This window comes from Danio rerio, chromosome 14 (assembly GCF_049306965.1).
Source record: "Danio rerio strain Tuebingen ecotype United States chromosome 14, GRCz12tu, whole genome shotgun sequence".
Classification (NCBI taxonomy): domain Eukaryota; kingdom Metazoa; phylum Chordata; class Actinopteri; order Cypriniformes; family Danionidae; genus Danio; species Danio rerio.
In genome coordinates, this window is record NC_133189.1 from 41,060,567 (window position 1) to 41,072,622 (window position 12,056).

Consider the following 12,056-nt stretch of genomic DNA (forward strand, 5'->3'; position numbering starts at 1 on the left):
TAATGACGTTATTTAAAGGAACCGCACAGGTAAAAATCGTCAAGCAAAACGAGGTAATGTTTCGAGATTCGTATGTCTTTGGTGTTTAGGTATATCAAAACTAAACCATTTAAACATTTTCTGATTTTCCACTAGATAGCAGTTGTGTGAAGAAGAACAAGATTGAAGGTAAAAAAGCCAGGACCAAGCCAAAAAGACCAAGAATGTAAAATTAAGGTAAATATTACCTGGAAAGATCTTTATTTAGTCTGTTTATTTTAGCGGGAGGGGTTTAAACAAACTGTAATTGTAATGTTAAAATATCAAAGCAAAAACTATTATTTTACTCGTAATTCGAACATACAGATTAGTTAACATTGAAACTAGCTCGGAAACAAACAACAACACATTAGGCTAAATAAATCGAATAGAAAAATAAAATCAAATAATTCTACACACCATATTACAGATTTGTACTCCGGTCAGGGCTACTAGGTAAATAATAATAATAAATTAAAAGAAAAGCACGCCAAAAGCCAAACATACTGTTGCCCTCTTATCTGAACACCGGAATTATCTAATGTCAGTACCTAAATATGTATTACTTTTACATGTTCTAGACAGTTTCAACTTGAAAATCACTTGTAAGCAGTTTTTGTAATGGAGCTCTAAGGCTCCTCCAAGGAGTGGAGCCTGTGGAGGAATCAGCAACCAGCAGCCCAGTATGAAAACATTGGCATCACTAGTAATAATTAATGTAAACACACATTATAAAAGTGTAAAACAGTGTTAACATTTCTGTTTTGCCAAAAAGACAATAAATTAGAAAGTGTTTTTAATTTATACAGTAAAGGTAGAATTGGAGGGGTATTTTTTTCATGAAAAAGATTGAAACAACTGAAAACTGTTTATTTAATGATAGTTTATTAAATGACGTTTTATACTTGTTATATATACTTCTTATTTATACTTCTTACACACACACACACACACACACACACACACACACACACACATACACACACACACACACACACACACACACACACACACACACACACACACAATGAAAATGTTCTGTGGATGCTAAAGTGTCTTCACAGAACCATCTAGTGCCAATGATACATAAAGAACCTTTATTGTGACTTAAGGCTGATTTATTCTTCTGTGTCAAGCACATGAGTATAGTCCAGCGTAGCTTTGTGCGGTTGCATAGCCCTCGCTGTGGCTGACGCGTGACGACAATGCTGACGCTTTCGTGAACCTTTCAAAAAACATAACTACACGTTGCAATGATGTGTAGTGCAACCTTTGGAATGTGTTGGCTTGGTAGGAGTATATAAAAAAGTATAAATGCCCAACTATGTGCAAGGCTTGGCCGTGGGTCATGCCGATCACTCAACACAGAAGTATAAATCAGCCTTTAGCAGTGTGGATTTTCCCTCCCTCGATACTGGCACATATTATCATATTGTATTAACATGTATGATTATGTCCATAAGTGAGTATTTGCAAAGAAACGGGGATTAAAAGATTTGTTCTAACTCTCTGTGATCCAACTGCACCTCAAGAAGCAGTAAATGGTACACTTAGTATTTTAATAGCATTTTGAACTATACTTTTTGAGCCAAGTAATTTACAAAAACCATAGCTGAAAAGTTTACACAACTATAAATGAGGATGCTTCAATCACACGACAGGAGCCCTGGTTTGTGGATGTTAAATCAAGTTTATTTTGCACTATAATGGATCTCTATACAGTAGCATATTTACCCATTTGATGAGCATCTTTTCACTTTTGCCGCAAGTAGATGCAAAATTAAAACAGCACATTGTGTTAAATAAATATAACACATTTGTGTGGCTCATTTATCTTGATGTAGACTGTGGGTCTCTTTAATCATGTCTAAGGATAAACTCTGTTCTTTTCTAAAGCAAAAACCAAAAGTTTGTGTGGAGAGCCTACCTATTTTTATTTAAAGGCCATACATTTTACCCCTTTTTAAGATTAAAGATAAGTCTTTTGTGTCTTCAGAATGTGTCTGTAAAGTTTCAGCTCAAAACACCCATGAGATTATTTATTATACCTTTTAGAATTTTGGAATTTTCTGCTCCCAATGATTATTTGATGCATTTGTTGCGAAGTTGCAACAATGAGTCACACGCAGTGTCCTTACAAAGTTTACACATGACACGCATGCACACACACACACACACACACACACACACAAATGCGTTTAACTTTGCATGGTTTTTGCATGGCAAATGTGACAGAATACACGTTAATACACTACTGTATGGATATCCGTTATGTTGTTGAACAAAAACATGATTTCACGTCCACAAACCAGGATTAAAACATCTTCTTTTATAATTGTAATGACACGGCTGTGGGGATAAAGAAATTGGTAAAGTCACTGTTATTCTGCCTTCAAAACGTTTTTAACTTGCAAAACTCATTCTTGATCAAATTTGATGATGATTAATGATCACAGCGAGCTCAACAGATTTTCTAATCCCAGTTGCTTTGCGCACGTCCTGTTTTGTTGATATGCTTATACATGTTACTACAAAAATTACAATTTTCAAGAGGGTATAATAAATTATCTGTTGTGTATTTTGGCCTGAAACTTCATAGTTACATTCTGGAGGCACAGACATCTTATTTTACATTTTGTAAAAAACCTAAAATTTGAGCTCTTTAGCTATTTAAAATGTAAATACTTCCTGATCCAAAGTCACTGAAAAACACTAGCTACAATACTGACTAGCATAGCTGCTATACACAGCATTTAAAGACTAGTAGTAAAAGCTCTTCTTATGGAATGAGTCCCACAGTGTTCATCACATGGGATTTTGTCACCTGGTTAAATAAAGAGCATTATATCTCATACTAAGTCCTACAGGAACTTCAGCACAGAAACCAAAAATAGGATAAAAAGGGGCACAATTAAGTGGCCTGCCCTCTTATACGCTTAAACATGACAGCTGTAGTACATACAATACAGGTCTTGACAAAGCGCTGCTTTAACCGGGCAAAAAAAAGCAATGATATTGAATTTGCTGTTCCATTATTCATAAAAGGAATATACAGTTTTATACCATATTTTATTCATGGGTTCGCCCTCATGCAATAATGTCTTGTGAAAGAGTCTAAAGGAGCTTAGAGGAGGACAGCAGCTCAGAAAGGCCAACACGGAGACTTATTAAACACACAGAGCACAGACGATTCTAATACTGCTAACTTACACTGGCATAGGCAGATTCTACTCAAATGTTAACAGAGCCAAACATCAATTTCTCTATTGTAATAATATAATGTTTGTGTGGGGTTACCAGTATACTAGACAAGCAAGTATATAGACATCTCTTGTAATAATGTAAGCAATCTTCTAGAGTGTCATAAAACAAGGTTAACAGGTAATATATTTGGAGTTTGGACCCTCAGTCAAAAGAAAATGTACGTTTTGAAAGGAAATGTTCTTGACAGAATGAGAGGACACTTGGCAACATGCACTACGCAGAAAGCATCTCAATTCCTTTCAATGCATTCCGACACACACTGATTGGAGCATGAAGAAAAACACAGCCACTGATTTGAACAACACAGCCTAAAGATGATTGTGGAAAAGCATTTTTTTATTCCTATATTATTTTTTAGTCACTATATGCTGTTTGGTTTTGTTCAGAGCCCTGCTTATGATGTGAAAAATATGCAAAGATTATACTGTATATCTTGTTTTAGTTAAATGGCTGCATTGAATAAAAAATGCATCTTAATTTAATTTAAAAATAGCTTAATTTTTTCTTTGTTTTAGTAAATAATTGTCATGTTGAACATATTGATTTCACAAAAAATAAATGATTTTTAAAATCTTTCATTTTTATGTCTTATACATTTTAGTAAAAACAAAGGAATTCATTAGTAAAACACCCTATATTATATTATATTATATTATATTATATTATATTATATTATATTATATTATATTATATTATATTATATTATATTATATTATAGAAAATTATCTTTGAATTAACATTCTTTAAATTAACATACAAAGATTAATAAATGATATAAAAACATTGCTCATTGTTAATTATATAATGTTACGTTAATATATTATATATAAAGCATATGCTGTGGCGACCTCTAAAATAGAGACTAACCTTAGAAAAATGAATGAATAAGTTATTATATTATTCATTCATTTATTCATTTTCTTTTCGGCTTAGTCCCTTTATTAATCTGGGGTCGCCACAGCGGAATGAACTGCCAACTTATCCAGCACATGTTTTTATGCAGCAGATGCCCTTCCAGCTGCAACCCATCTCTTGGAAACACCCATACACATTCATTACCACTCATACACTATGGACAATTTAGCCTACCCAGTTCATATTATATTATGTAATATTATATAAATTATATGCTGGAATTGTTGGTGGTTCATTACACTGTGGTGACCTTTGAAATAGAGACTAAGAGGATAATGAATGAATGAATGATTATATTATATTGTATTATATTATATATAAAACATATGTTAGAATAGTTGGCGGTTCATTCCACTGTGGCAACCTCTATACTAGAGACTAAGCCCAAGGAAAATGAATGAATATATTATATTATATTATATTATATTATATTATATTATATTATATTATATTATATTATATTATATTATATTATATTATATTATATTAAATTATATTATATTAGTCACACCTGGGCTCTCTCAGAAAGGCAAAGGATCACAGGAGTTATCAAAATACGTAGATTTATTGATAAACACTTACATGGAAGAACATAGGAAACACAGGCGACTCAGGAACGACCAGGGGTGACGACAATGCATAATCAAGATTAACGGACAATGACTGAACAACACACAGGACTATAAATACACATGACTTGATGAAACTGATAACACACGGGAGGAACACAGGTGAAACTTATGAACTTAATGAGATGGGGGAAAAACAGAACAAAGGAGCACATGGAGAAGGTCCTATGACAAAAACACAGGGGCCTGGCAATTATATTATATAGGCAGCACAATCGCCAGTTCATTCCGTTGTGGCAGCCCCAGATTAATAAAGGGACTAAGCCGAAAAGAAAATGAATGATGAATGATTTAAATTATATTAAATTATAGAAAGTATTCTTTAAAATAACATGAATGATTTCATTTGAACAAAGATTGATAAATGATTTAAAAACATTGTTCATTGTTAGTTGATTTAAGCTATAAGATGTTACCTAATTATAAATATTTTTTTGAAATAAAATGTTACTACAGTTTCTATGTGCTTTTTTAGTTGAAACTAATTTAGTTGATCATCAGTATTCCTTCTTATAAGGCTCAATTAAATTAAGGGCTTATATATGAATTTTGAATAAAAACCAGAAGTATTACACATGTATCTATTTACTAATTAAGGCGAAGGTGGCTCTAAAATTCACTGACTTGCACTGAAATTTTTTATTATATGCTATATGAGTGCTTCCGTATGTTTTCACACAAAAAGTCAAACAGATGGCTGAATGTGTTTATTACCATGCCAGACTTTGGAAATGCATTTGAATTTCATGAAGTCCTTTTTAAATTGGTTTAAAAGATGGGATTCTGAGTAAACTCCAGGTGAGGTGGAGCTCACTAACACCACCATCACCTCATGAATGGAGAAAACGGCATTCAGATTTCAATATTTGGCATTGGAATAAACATCCAGCAATGACTGATGTGCAATCAGAGGATCTCAAATGTTGATGAACAAAGCATTGGGAAGTGGACTGCCCTCACAAGGGGGGATGCGTCTATATTAGTCTCTATCTGGGCCTATAAAAGGATTTTTAAAGAAAAAGGGATTTAAATGCCAGCAACAGTGTTAATTATCACATTTTATGCAGGTATTTTCTGTCTATTTTTAGGCCAGTAAGCAATTAAATAAAGGCTTAAAAGTGAGATTTTAAACACTGCTTACAAAATGTCATCTAATAGAAGAAGCTCAGTGTTCATTTATGTAAATAAATCATAACAGATTTTGACATACTTTCATTTAAAAAGGATAAACAAAAATGATTGCTGAAAATCTATGTGTGATTATGATATTTTTTCATCTTTTATACAATTATAAACTTCAGATTCAAATACAGACTTGCATTTTGCAGAGGCGCTGTTTATATTTTTACACATAAATGTTATGTAAATTATATTCAAATTGCTCCGAGGAAGATATAGAAACATTGCATTCAGAATATTTTGGCATATTTTAAAGAGCCGGAAATCTTTTTTTCGACCCAAACTATTAAAAGCAATGTCTTGAACAGGAACTGACACAAAACATGACTAATTGTAGGACGTTTAACAACAAGCATTTAGCATAATGTGATATTGAATATGCTTCACATCGTAAAAAGCGTTCATCTAAAGCCCTTCTGTCATCATATATAGTGTCTTTATGCAACATTCACCATGGCTGTCAGCATTAAATTAAGCAAATCCTGTACATTTCACAGGGGACTGTACAGTAGTTGAAATTAGATTATGTTACTTGGGTATTACATGGAAATCACATTACAAGTCTTTGGTTCAACAAGGAAAAAAGGAAAGAATTTGCATCAAGTAGAGGATCCTGAAAGCACGTGAATATATACATTTATAAATAATATATTTCCATATGGGTCAAAGGCTTAAATGGATTTTCAAGCATCAAAACAAAGGTGTAATACAGATTTATTCTTTTTTTTCTGTTAATTTGCATTTTTTCTGTTCCACATATACATAAAATGCTATATGATCATATAATGTGCATCCTTTAGCATGATTCATTGATAGTTTAAATATTAAAAAAGTCTTGTTAGGCATATTTATAACAATAATTATTTGATTATATTTGTGACTCTATTAAACCATCACTGTGAAACCCCAACACTGCAGTTTAAATCTTCATTTATACCACTATACTTAGGTTTTTCTATCTTAAGATATATTTTTAACCCTTGTGTATTGTTGAAATGTACCCTTTTGTTAGGTTTTTGGCTGTTTTTGCCCCATTGACTTCTATTATAACCACATTTTTTAATTGCAAAGTCAGCATATGCATTTTTGATTGTTAGTTTTTTTCCATTTTGGTAAGAGATCAAATTTGTATTTTTATTGTTCATCATCAGTTGACACCATTCAACTTTTAGATAGGCCTGTGCAAAAAAAGATCCTGAAACTCGTATGGAGTTGTGTGGAGTATAACCGTAAATTGTAGTTTGTGTACATAAATACACCATGTTTATGTTTAGAACTGCTTAGTTTGATTTTCTCAGATATATCAAGGTAAGTGCACAAAGGTCAAACAAGCATGCTATAATGCACATAACTACAGTAACAGTACATATAAAAGTTATTTAAACTGTACCTGATGATCAACAGTACATATTACAAATTGTATCTCTTCCCAAAAGGTAAAACCACTAACAATCAAAATGTCATGATTCCTGTATATCACCCACTTCAAATGTTATCACTCGATTGAATGTGCATTATCAGTGGTATAAGCTGATAGATATGGGCCAGTAGGGGCTTCATTCACCTACTGGTAGGCTCAGAAGGCTGTTATCAGCCATCCACACGGTTAATCATCTATACTAATAGAGAAGGCTTCAGATCTAGATCTGTTTTTACATTACTGGGATGTTTTTTTAGGGTTGGTGTAGGGATAGTCGTTAATAAAATACCATTAATTGAAATGTAATAAATAACAATGGGCTGTGCAATTAATCGAAATTCAATTTGGATTTTTGTCTTAACAATTATGAAAAAACATTAATCGAGATAATACAATTGTTGCATCATATACCTCTTTCCAGTTGTACACATTTGTTGCTCTGCAAAGCAGTTTTACGTGAAAATAACCAAGAGTACTGTAATGTAATTTTTCCAGCATGGGATGCACATCATTCATTCATGCACATTCGAATCATTCATGTTTTTAAAAGTACGAAAGTGATCGCATGCTGTTATATGCTTGCTCAGCCTCAGAGATGAGCAGAGCACACACCTCTAGCGTCATCATAATGTGAGTGCTTTAACTGTCAAATACATGCAAATTTGTCAAAATGCAGTGTTTAGTGATTATTTATATTAACCCTACTTTATGTAATAAACAAACGAGTTGACTTGAAATTGAAAATAAAACCATTAATCAGAATCAGAACCATTAAAGAGAAGAGAATACTTCTCTTCAAGTGACAGTGCATTTTTATCATTATTAATCAAACAGCAAAAGGACAAAATCACTCACTGCTCTTGACTGAAGGACTTTTGTAGCTATAATAAAAAAAATTCTTACAGTGAAAGTTTTTTATTCTATTGTATTTATTTCCCTTTCCTTATTTACAGGGGGGAAAATAACTTTATATACACAGTTGAAGTCCTCCCGAATTATTAGCAGCCCTTTATATTTTTCCCCCAATTTCTGTTTAACGGAAAAAAGATTTTTTTTCAACCCATTTCTAAACATAATAGATTTAATAACTCATTTCTAACAGCTGATTTATTTTATCTTTGCCATGAGGACAGTAAATAATATTTTACTACATATTTTTCATGACACTTGTATTCAGCTAAAAGTACAACTCAAAGGCTTAATTAGAGTAATTAGGCAAGTAATTGTATAACAGTAGTTTCTTTTGAAGACAATAAAAAATATATTGCTAATAATAATAGTGATCTAATAATATTGATCTTAAAATAGGATATTTACATCTGCTTTTACTCTCGTCAAATAAAACAAATAAGAAAAAAATATTATAGGAATACTGGGAAAAAATTCCTTGCTCTGTTAAACATCATTTGGGAAATATTTATATATATTAAATAAAATAAATCACAGAAGGGCTAATAATTTTGACTTCAATTTTATAGAGCAATTCCACTGTTCTGGATGTGACATTTACAGTAAAAACATAAAACATAAATTCGCATAGAAAGTATATGTTAACATTATATTGAAACCTTTGCTTATATTTTTCAGAACAACTGACCAAAGAGTTAAGGGACCAGAAAAATATTAATCTGTAAACATGTTTTGTACTTTAAATGAGGAAAATAAACATGCGTTATAATATGTGACAAAAAGAGTATCTGAGTTTGCAGTATACAACATACTTTTTTTACTTGTGAATTAAACTGCACAACCCAAAAGAAACAATGCTAATCAAAAGAAGAAGAGTTGATTCTCTATAAAACACAGATGATTGGTTTTATTTTATTTAATATTTTCACATTTATGAGGGAAAACGTAATTTTTTTCATGGCAAGGTTGACATTTGCATGGAATCATTTTGAATAATCGTGATTACAATTATGACCAAAATAATTGTGATTAGGATTTTTCCCATAGTCGAGCAGCCCTATAATTCTCGTTAACTTTTGGCTACAGCCGCATGTGACCTAAAGCTGATTAACCATGTGGATGGATGATAGCAGCCTTCTGAGCCTACCAGTTCTGGCCCATATCTATCAGCTGATAACCACTAATAACGGCCATTCAATCAAGTGAAAACATTCAAATCGGCTGATTATATGGTATCATTTGCTATCAAAAAATGTATAATGGAAGTCAATGGGGCAAAAACAGCCACGGACATAATGAAAGAGTACATTTTCCCAGAGTTTATTGTTAAGTTTCCTCAAAAAATATGCGTCAAAATAAGAGTTGTCACCAAAAATCATTTCATTTGCTTAAATAAAGAGAAAGTTGTGGCCAAATTAAGGCTTAAAATCACCTTAGAGTGGATGTAAACACCCCCAAAACACACAAAGTTTAATTGTTTAAAATAGAACATTTTAATAAGATAATTTATTATTATTTTAAGTAGAAAGTACAAGACAGAATAGGTTGTTTGTTGAAACATAAACATACAGTATATTATGCTGAAACGTGTCAAGCCATATTTGAAACAATGGACTCTTGACTTGCATTTAATTAGCTTTTTTGTATCAAATTTAGTTTCTAAGACATTTTTGCATATCGAATTGAAATTCTATTTGATGTTGACACCAAAAGTCATCTTTGACTCATATATTGTAATACCTTTATAACTTCAAAGGATTAGATTCCAATCCCTTCTGCGAATCATCCGATATCCTCAAATTTAGTTTCTTGAGAAATGTGAGAGATAAAATTGGAATTCATTTTTATTCAGATCATGCCGTATTTCTGAACCAGCTTCTCCATTGGGAGATGTGGATAACATCAGCAATGTTAAGAGACTATGAAAAAGATATTAAAAAGAAAAAGCATGAGAAAGAAAGCTTTAAATCCGATATGTGCTGGATAAAAAAATAGAAGCATTGACAAACCTGTGAAAAGACGAACAAAACAACGATATATTCCAAAGAAACGATGCTTGTTTTTTCCCACCGGCGGTCAGTATGAGCAGACAGTTGCAGTTTTCACATTCGCCCAGTCAAAAGCATCTAACCTTCTGGGGCATTTCATGTCTCTTAGAGGACTTAAAAGTCAGTCAATGAAGCTTTTGCACCATGATATCACATATATAGTCTTGTCCATGTCTGCTGTCCAGTCAGGGACTGTGATTTCTGTTTTGAACATGAAGGCAACCCCAGAGCAGATCCATTTTATAGCAGTATATCTGGGTTCATTCCAGCTCAACTCCCTGCAACTACCATTAATGTAGAATGAATGCCTCTGGCAAAAGTTGAGCTGCCAGAATTATGGCTGTGAGTTTACTAGCATGCATCCATCTCTGCTGCATAAGCAGGAAAAAAAAAGAAAGAATAAGGGAGACTTTCAAGTCCTAGTATAGAGGATGGAGATGAGCTGATTGAATTCATACGACATCACACAACATAAATCTCACACTGAGTGAACATCTCTGAGAGTGAATACAGTTTTAGCTTCTTTTTTTGAAGAAAGTTTTCTGTCTGAAAGCAACAGTTGAGTCATATTCCTTTTTTTTTTTAGTTTATTTTAGTAAAGTTAAAATGAAGTTAATAAAAAGTTAAAAGTTAATAAAGTTTTTTTTTTCTTAAAGCAACGCTTTATACACCTTACACTTTTAGAAATATGTGTTAATTATACAGCATGTCTTAAATATGTATACATTTTATATAATGTATAAAATATATTTAATACAGCTTCATTTATAGTGCTTTTACAATGTAGATTTTGTCAAAGCGGCTTCACATAGAAGCTCTAGTAAACTGAAACGGTGTCAGTCCTGTTTTCAGAGTTAAAGTTTAGTTCAGTTCAGTTCAGTGTGGTTTAATTTTCACAGCTGAAAGTCCAAACACTGAAGAGCAAATCCATCAATGCAAGTTCCAAACCAAGCAAGCCAGTGGCGATATATACCGGTTGTCCATACAGTATTTTGTGATTTGAATGTGTTTTCTGTCTTTTGAATTACTGAGACCCTAATATCTACTCCAAGAACTTTAAGTAACTTTTAGGAAGTTTAACAAACATGTATTTACTTGAAATGTGGTATTGTCTGGGTTAGTTGTTCACAGTAAAAAATCCAACTTACAAACTGTTAACTCAGTTTAAAAATCTAAATTAGGTGAACATATTTTGAGCTCATTGTTTAGTTTACTCATGAAAACTATATATTTAGAACTGTTTGTTCAATGAAAATAATAAAATCTGTTGTGAAGACGTACAATTTTGATTTCTTCAATTAGGTGTTTACTTCCTTCACTGTCAAACATAAAAAGTTAAGTTAAAATTGTAAAGCAACCGGCTGCAAAGAAATTTAGAGTTTTAAAACTTCAGCGGTTCAAGTTGTGACATTATTTTTTTAAATTGACTTGAATCGTCTTATTCTATAAAGTATGTTTGACTTAAACCAGCCTTTTCAGTCAACTTAAAAAAAAATATTTGGCACTTGCAAACTCTAATTTTCTTTGCAGCCAGTTGCTTTACAATTTTAAGTTAATTAAACTTAAAAAAATATTTGGCACAACTTCAAACACTGAAATTGAATAACCTTAACATTTATTTGCAGCCATTTGTTTTAAATTGTTAATTGAACTTTTTATGTTTTACAGTGCGTA

The 12,056-nt window shown here is 32.1% G+C and overlaps 1 protein-coding gene across 1 annotated transcript in view; it reads left to right on the forward strand.

Moving 5' to 3' along the window:
- Positions 1–4: 4 nt before the first annotated feature.
- si:dkey-237h12.3 overlaps positions 5–12,056 on the forward strand; it is a 297,461-nt gene continuing 285,409 nt past the window's right edge. Inside the window, exons 1-2 of the mRNA XM_073922109.1 lie at positions 5–53; positions 136–216. The gene's annotated coding sequence lies outside the window, so the exon portion shown is untranslated. The remainder of the gene's footprint in view (positions 54–135; positions 217–12,056) is intronic.